At 43.0% G+C, this 7,633-nt stretch overlaps 1 long non-coding RNA gene across 1 annotated transcript; it reads left to right on the forward strand.

Annotated features, from left to right (window-relative positions):
• Positions 1-109: 109 nt before the first annotated feature.
• On the forward strand, positions 110-2,526 carry LOC106901135. Its single transcript, XR_001414253.1, has 2 exons — positions 110-504; positions 1,717-2,526. It is a non-coding gene; the product is annotated as an uncharacterized LOC106901135 (long non-coding RNA).
• The last annotated feature ends 5,107 nt before the right edge of the window (positions 2,527-7,633 follow it).

The raw sequence follows: 7,633 nt of genomic DNA on the forward strand, positions 1-7,633 counted from the left end.
AGTTGAAGACAGCAACTAAGTTTTACCCAAAAATAGCCTGTGATCTAATAGAAAGTAATTCTGAGTTACAGCTCATCCTGCATTATTCATCACCAGCACCCTCCATCTGTGCATTACTTGGGTTGCTATGAATTTGGCAACACTTTAGCAGCAAGCTACTGTTTATAAGAAGGGATCCCAGCAGCTAAAAGAAGCCAGTCGTTGGGATTACTCATTACTTGCCTTGAGAGCTGTTCCGGGGAATTTCTTGAAGGACTATGTCAAAATCAGCTTTAGAAAACCAGCAATTTGAGAACATTGAATGACACATATCAAGCACTCCCAGATTAGCGTTGGTCAAGTTGGTGGGCTTGGAAGAAAGATTCTTTCTGTTGGTACCAAGTGAAGATTTTCCTTTTCTGTGCAAGGAAACAAGAGGATTAAAAAGGCCTTTTTCCTCTCTGCAAGAAGAAATCTGACGCATTGGGAACTCAATCACCAAGACACCATGAATGCTTGCAGGAGGTAAGCCGCACATACTGCATTCCCCTTGGGTAGAAATAGGAAAGCAAACTATTAACAGAATATTCCTCTCATGATCGTAACATAATGTTGCCTGATGAACTGTGTTATTTGATTTGCAGTTACACAAGACAGAATGTAGCCCTTGTCCTAATCCAAATGTTAAATGTGTATTTCTAATTCTACAACTCCTTTCTGTAAGATCTCAGCTGCAGAACTTCTGTTTTATTGATGACTTAACCTTTGCAGATCGCACTTCCTACTCTTTCATTTTTAACAAATCAGTTTTGACAGCTCTCTTCCAAGTGTGCATAAGTATATAAATATAATTCGTGTGCAAATGCTCTTTACTTATAAGCTGTATCTGCAGTAACATTTTTGGTAACTCCTACTCTTCTGATAACAGCAGAAAGAAACCATGCATGAACCAGAACTGTAATACATTTCATACTTCTCAGACCCCTTCCTAAGCTACAGGAAAATCACAAGCTGATTGATTTCCGTTTGCATTCCAGTTGGAATTCAACATTCTCTTGAAAAAAAAACACGAAGAAAGCCCACTGGGGCTTAGCAGGCAATTTTCAATAGAGATAACAATAACTGAAGGTCAGTTATCATAGGCTGACACTTCTACTTTCAAACCATTTGGGAAAGCAATGTAAAATGTTACTCCAGGCAATCCTGCAGATCCACTTTTTGTAGTTACTCCTGATTAGTATCTTTGGCTAATGAATACCTTGACACAGACTGCGGAGGGAAGTCCCCTCTGAAAAGCAGAGATAGAAAAGACATTATCAGAGCAGGATGGGAAGCTCACATAGCACATACTGTGCTTATTCCCATGGTTTTAAGGTTTAGAAACTGGTAATTTTTTTAAAACCCTGCCACTTAACATAATATTGCAAAATGAAGGGATATGTTTTTTCTCATACAACTGATCTATGTCACCAGTGAAGAGTAAGAGCACTGTGCGTCCTCTAACAAGCCCATACCCAGTCTCTCTGCCTGTCAGTGGGAGAGAAATACCAAATGGCTGGTAAATGTTTTGCATTTCCAATTATGGAAATTACTTTATGAGCCTCATCCAGTTTGAAGAGCTCTTTCCCAAATCTAGTCAATGATACAATGCACAATCTGGGCTTCATTATAAACACCACAGAACTGTTAATAAAAAAGAATAAATTTTAATCTTAATCTTGCTTTTTGTTATGGCAGGATACATTCTCTCCGTGCTCACAGACAGAAAACCAGTGGGAGCAAAAGTGAGAACTGGCACAGCACCTCGGGGTTCAAGCCCCAGCATGGAGATGATCTTGCTACAGTCCATACCCTTTACACAGTGATTGTCATGATCCTTCTAATGGCAATTTGGGGAGCCTGGTCAAGAAAAGATTCATCCTCATAGCAGCAATATCCTTTCTTTGTCAAATATTTAAAGGAATATTTGTGTCGATTATCCATACCCTGGAGGTACAGAAAAACATGGTCTCAGCATATTACAGTTTACTTGAAACTGCTTAAAGTGTTGCTACTTGTGGAACTGAACCTGTGAAGCAATGTAATAGTCAATGTATGGAATGTGACTTTGTGGATAACATATACCTGTCTGCACTGTAAACATGTTGATACTACCCTCTGCATGTATATGAAACTTAATTTAAGCACAGTATACTAGAAGAAGGGTTCAGCTTATGTTTTTACTGGTCAGTGTTTTGTTTGTCCACCCCCAGCTTTCCATTGTGTAACTTAGGCTATCTGGTCCCTACCTCTGCTAAGATTACCTGTCCTAATCCATGGTAAAACATACAAGTAGTCAAATAATCTGCTGTGTCACAAGAACATAGGAAAAAAACCAAAATAGTAAGACCAGCTACCCTGCAGGCAAGGGAAGACCTCTGAACAAGTCAAATGCTCATCTCCGTTGCTGAAGAGAGTTTTTATGGGACTTGCATCTGCGTATTTTTAACTTATGGTAATGCCTTTGTAAACTCAGGAATAAAACCATAAAATAAAGTGTATTCATGAGCATCCTCTGTTGCAGAAACAACTGTCTTGGTCTTCAATCTTGTTCCCAATGTATTTAATTCATCTTCAACCACTGCTTGCTTTTCCATAATTCATTAATACCTCATGGCAGTGCCAACCTCTACATACACCAGCCCATCCTTAAAGGGGGCCATTCCATAATCCCACTTTTTCAGGGAAGTAACGCCCCTCAGAAAACCTGCAAGCTTTCTGGAAATGCAGCCAGTTGGCAGCCTCTCTTAAACTCTTCATTAATTTTATGGTTGCCTACTCCTGACGAGCTCAGGTTGATGAACTGGCAGCTCTGAGGGGCAGCGGCTGTTGGGAGCAATACTATAAGCCTTTGGAGCTTAAACTCAGTTTAACCCCAAAATTTCAGCATTGCCTAAACTAAAAAACACTATCAGAATAAACAAAGAACCGCAAGACATTTTGAATAACTTGGGAACAGTTAGATACACGTCTGCAATTATGCAATGCCTGTAGACAACAGAATTCTTGTTGTACCCCACTCCAGTATCCATCCATTTTCGGGAGGGGGACATAAACCAAAGTGTTTCTGAGAAGACTGGCATGGCATGGCATGGCATGGCAATCACACCTCAAGGGGTGTTTACAAAGCATGGTGTAGCACCAGAGATACCTGCAACAGCTCTCACCAGGCGGGTGTGGGTGCTGGGATGGATGTTCCTGATCCATGCAGCACTCCCACTTCATCATGCTTTAACGTGGGAGCAAAGCTTTGATGATGCTCTCTCAAGAACAGCACACATAGGAATAATAATATTTAAAAAAAAGCTGATTATTGCATTAAGTACATAGGGACCCCAGTCATAAACTACATAGCATGACCTAGTGTGAAAGCACAAGGATGGTCCCTCCCTTGAAAACGTGCTGTTGAAGAGCAGGAGAGGAGAGAGGGGTTGAAACATCCTGACATCATAACCTGAGCTGCCAGAGCCGTCAATGTGCATCCCTTGTGCTGCCACGTTCATGATGGTGGCCTGTAGATGTGGCCACAGAGCTCTCGGGAGGAGTCATCCTGATGTGAGCAGCCTGCCCTCTGCTTCTCCCTGTCCCTGCAGAACCTGGCTGTTCCTTTCACATCACTGTGAGATTTGCCATGTTCCAAAACATACACTCCCCGAGCCACGAGATGGGCACACATCTAGAATCATAGAATCATAGAATTGTCCAGGCTGGGCGGGACCTCCAAAGGTCATCTAGTCCCACGTCCCCACAGTCAGCAGGGACACCCCCAACTAGACCAGGGTGCCCAGGGCCTCGTCGAGCCTCTCCTTGAATATCTCTAGGGATGGGGCCTCAACCGCCTCCCTGGGCAACCTGTTCGAGCGCTCCACCACCCTCACAGTAAAGAACCCTCTCCTAATCTCCAATCTAAATCTGTTCCCCTCCAGCTTAAAGCCATTGCCCCTCGTCCTGTCACTACAGGCCTTTGTAAGGCTCTCCCCAGCCTTACTGTAGGCTCCCTTCAGGTACTGGAAGGCTGCTATTAGGTCTCCCCAGAGCAGAGTAAAGTGGAAGAATTACCTCTCCGGACCTGCTGGTAACGCATTTTTTGATGCAGCCCAGGATGCGATTGGCCTTCTGGGCTGCAAGTGCCCACTGCCTGCTCATGTCCAGCTTCTCATCCACCAGCACCCCCAAGTCCCTTTCCTCAGGGCTGCTTTTTAATACCTCACCCCCTAGTCTGTACTGATGGTGAGGATTGTTCCGGCACTTGCTCTTGTTGACCCTCATGAGGTTCACCTGGGCCCACCTCTCCAGCCTGTCCAGGTCCGTCTGGATGACATCCCATCCCTCTGGTGTATCGACAACACCACACGTGGTGTCGTCTGCAAACTTAATCCCTCTGTCATATCATTGATAAAAACGTTAAACAGTATCGGTCCCAGCACGGACCCTTGAGGAAGACCACTTGTCACTGCTCTCCATCTGGCCCCATACGGGCTCTGGCCCGCAGATGAAGGCTGATGGCAGATCCTGGTCTGCTACTGGATATCCTCCCCTTGGGGAGGACAACTACGGCCATCATGACAGGGCGGGCAAGTTTTCCTGGAGTATGTGTCCGCATTCCTGCTGCACGGCCAGAGGAATACCTGCAACATGATGGACAGGCCAGCAGCTTGGACCCATGTCAGATCTGCTTCAGCTGGGAAGCTTGGAAACCATCTTTAACTCAAACAGCAATAGCTGCTGGCTTCACTGCCTGGGTCCTGGGTTGAGAGACACAGGATTAACTTTTCTTCTAATGCTGGGGAAAAATGCACTTTTGGAAGACTCTAGTGTCTTAAATCATGAAAATATTTACTTTATAGCCAGCAAGGCTATGTGGGATTCAAGGTCTTTGTGTTTTCGAACCTTGCCAGGTGCAGGGAGGAGGAATAAATTGCTATGGGTTTTCTCAAATCATAACAGTGTGTTACAAAGTCAGCGTAAAAGATGCCTTTGTAAAGTCTGTTTCTTGCTTGCCCTGTCTTCTCCTCCCCTGCCCCCGCCTAGGAAACTCTTGTATTGCAAAGCGTTCAAGAGGAAAGCAAGTTCTGCGGTGGACGGGGTTGTAGCCATCGCCTTTTAGAAGCGCAGGCGGCTGGTTTCGCTCAATTTTTGTCATATACACAATATTAAAAAGGCAGCACAAGAAAAAACAAAAAAATCCAAACAACCCAGCAACAGTCCCACTTTAAATAAGCAAAAAAATAAAAGCTAGAACAACTGACCACACATGATACTTCGGGATTTAGCTGTTAAATTTACAAATCCTGCAGGTATAATCTTGTCTCTAAAGCACTGGGGACCCAAATAAGGTATTGAAAGTGCATCAGCTTCCTGTTTCCCTCTGTTCAGAGCATTAGAACATGAAATGTTTTGAAAAAACTGTTCTTTTTTCCTTCAACTTCTGCTTTGCTGGAAAACAGCAATAGTTGATTTAACAGTAAACATTATAGATGCAAATTTACTAATTTTTAATGTGTTCGGAAGGACAAACATACAAAAAACTACATTTATTGTTTTTGTAAATGGTTTGTTTAACTTAGATAAATGCAACTAGAACTAGGGGAAAACTGTGGTCTTGCAGGGCAATGGCATAGTCTTCACCGCCAACAGACCCAAATCCTCTGCCCGCCTGAATGATACGATGGAAGCTTCAGCTCCCAAATCAATTTCCAGTAAATCCACCCATGAAAACAGCTCATTTGGGTCTCACAGGAAATCACAATTTCATAATTTAACTCATGTCAGCAGTAACAAATGATTTTATGTTTCTACGTCAATGAAATAGCCTGACAAGAAACTGGGAACCCAGGTTTGGAACCTGTGTATCAATTCTCACCCAGTCATCTTTTTATTAATATTTCTCCTTTATTAAACAGACCAGACTGATGTTTTACACATGTTCAAAAAAGGCTGTGGTTTAAGCATACCTGCCTGCTGCTATTTTTAGCTACCAAAAACAACATCAGCAGTTCAGCCAGCAAATCTGATGATATACTCCATGTACCAACTGGACTGACAGAAAAGGAAAACAAATGTTTTATTTTCCATGGTCATTCTCACATGCCGATGTTACGCACGCTTTATTTCAAGACTCACACCCTTCCAAGCTCCATTTTTCACTACTGCCTCACATTTCCCTTTAGAGAGGGTGATGCATTCTGTAAAACCACCTTTGCACCAAGAAATCAGCACAGCCATTTCTGCTGAATAATTTCTTTTAATAAACCTTGTCGTTCCCTTGGTACTTGGTAACTATTTTGCCATTGATTTGCTTGGTAAGAAAAAGATGGTATTTGTACTATTGTGTTTTAATTGAGGGAAGGATTAACCAAAACAACAATGCAAACCAGGGATGCTAGGGATTTCTGTATTAAATACAGACAGACAATTCTCTGTGTCTCTGTGTCAGTTTGCTGGTCTGTTTACTGTAGTGGATAAAATTTCAGCTATAACTCAGGCTTGCCTCTCTCCCAAATATATTTTGTTTTCCCAAATACTGTGTGTAAGAACCTGGGGCACACTCTTCCAAATACTTTCTAAGTACACAAACTGTAACATCTCAGAGAACGTTAGGGGAAAACCCCACAACGCAGACAGCTGTAGTTTTATACACATCCCAGAAAAAACATACAGCCTAACAATAACCGTATGGATTTCTACCTAATTAGGACGTATTTTTTCTTAAACAGGATGTGCTTAAGAGGTGATTAAATGATTTTCACACAGGGCTGTTGGACCTGGTGACTATTGGAAATCAGTATTTTTGATGGCCTTTCCTAACACTGGTTCAACCAGACCAAATGAGTTCCATGACCCCTTCAGAATGCTATGTAAGTTCTATCGACAATTTAAGAGAATAAATATATGGTGGAAGTTTCTCTGTGAATTCTGCACCTGGAACCAGGCCCTAGGAAGTCAGCATCACCAGTCATAACGCGGTGTTATACAGTAGAAGCACCTCTCGTTATCCTTGAACACCAACACTACGGTACCACAGCATCATCCATACTGACCTTACTCATTCTTCTGCGTGCCTCTGATGCCCACTGTCCCCCCACTGCCTGCCGTGGTGCCCCTCCTGCCATTTCCAGTTCCCAAAGGGTGGGCAGCAACTCTATCCATCAGCAGAACACGGGAGGTGCTGCTGATAGTTTTGGAAACTTATCTTTTTTTCCTTTTCTTTGTGCTACAGAAACACCTTTCTGTACTATCGGTATCCACCAGGGGTGCCAAAACAAAATAAATGAGGGGAGGGTTAACAGGATTCAAACATTGTAAATAATTTTTATCGGGGACTAGCAAAACTTCTGATAAAAGAGAAAAGTAAATACTGATTTCCAAGCCATCTGTTTACGGTCCACTTAAGGTACTGGGAAACATGCTTTTTTCCTCCTGTTAAGAGAATGGACAGAAACGCCCATGGCAACTTCTGCTTTGCAGAGCAGCCCTGCTCTCAGTGCTTAGAACACAGCTCAGATCGCCCCCGTATCCAAGCTCGCTCATTTATGGCTAAAGCTCAGATGTCATCGAACTACTCAGCACTACATCACTTTCCCTGATATGCAGGATGAATTGCAATGAAGGTCTC

The sequence above is a fragment of the Calidris pugnax genome, unplaced genomic scaffold, assembly GCF_001431845.1.
Source record: "Calidris pugnax isolate Ruff unplaced genomic scaffold, ASM143184v1 scaffold44, whole genome shotgun sequence".
In the NCBI taxonomy this organism is placed as follows: Eukaryota; Metazoa; Chordata; class Aves; order Charadriiformes; family Scolopacidae; genus Calidris; species Calidris pugnax.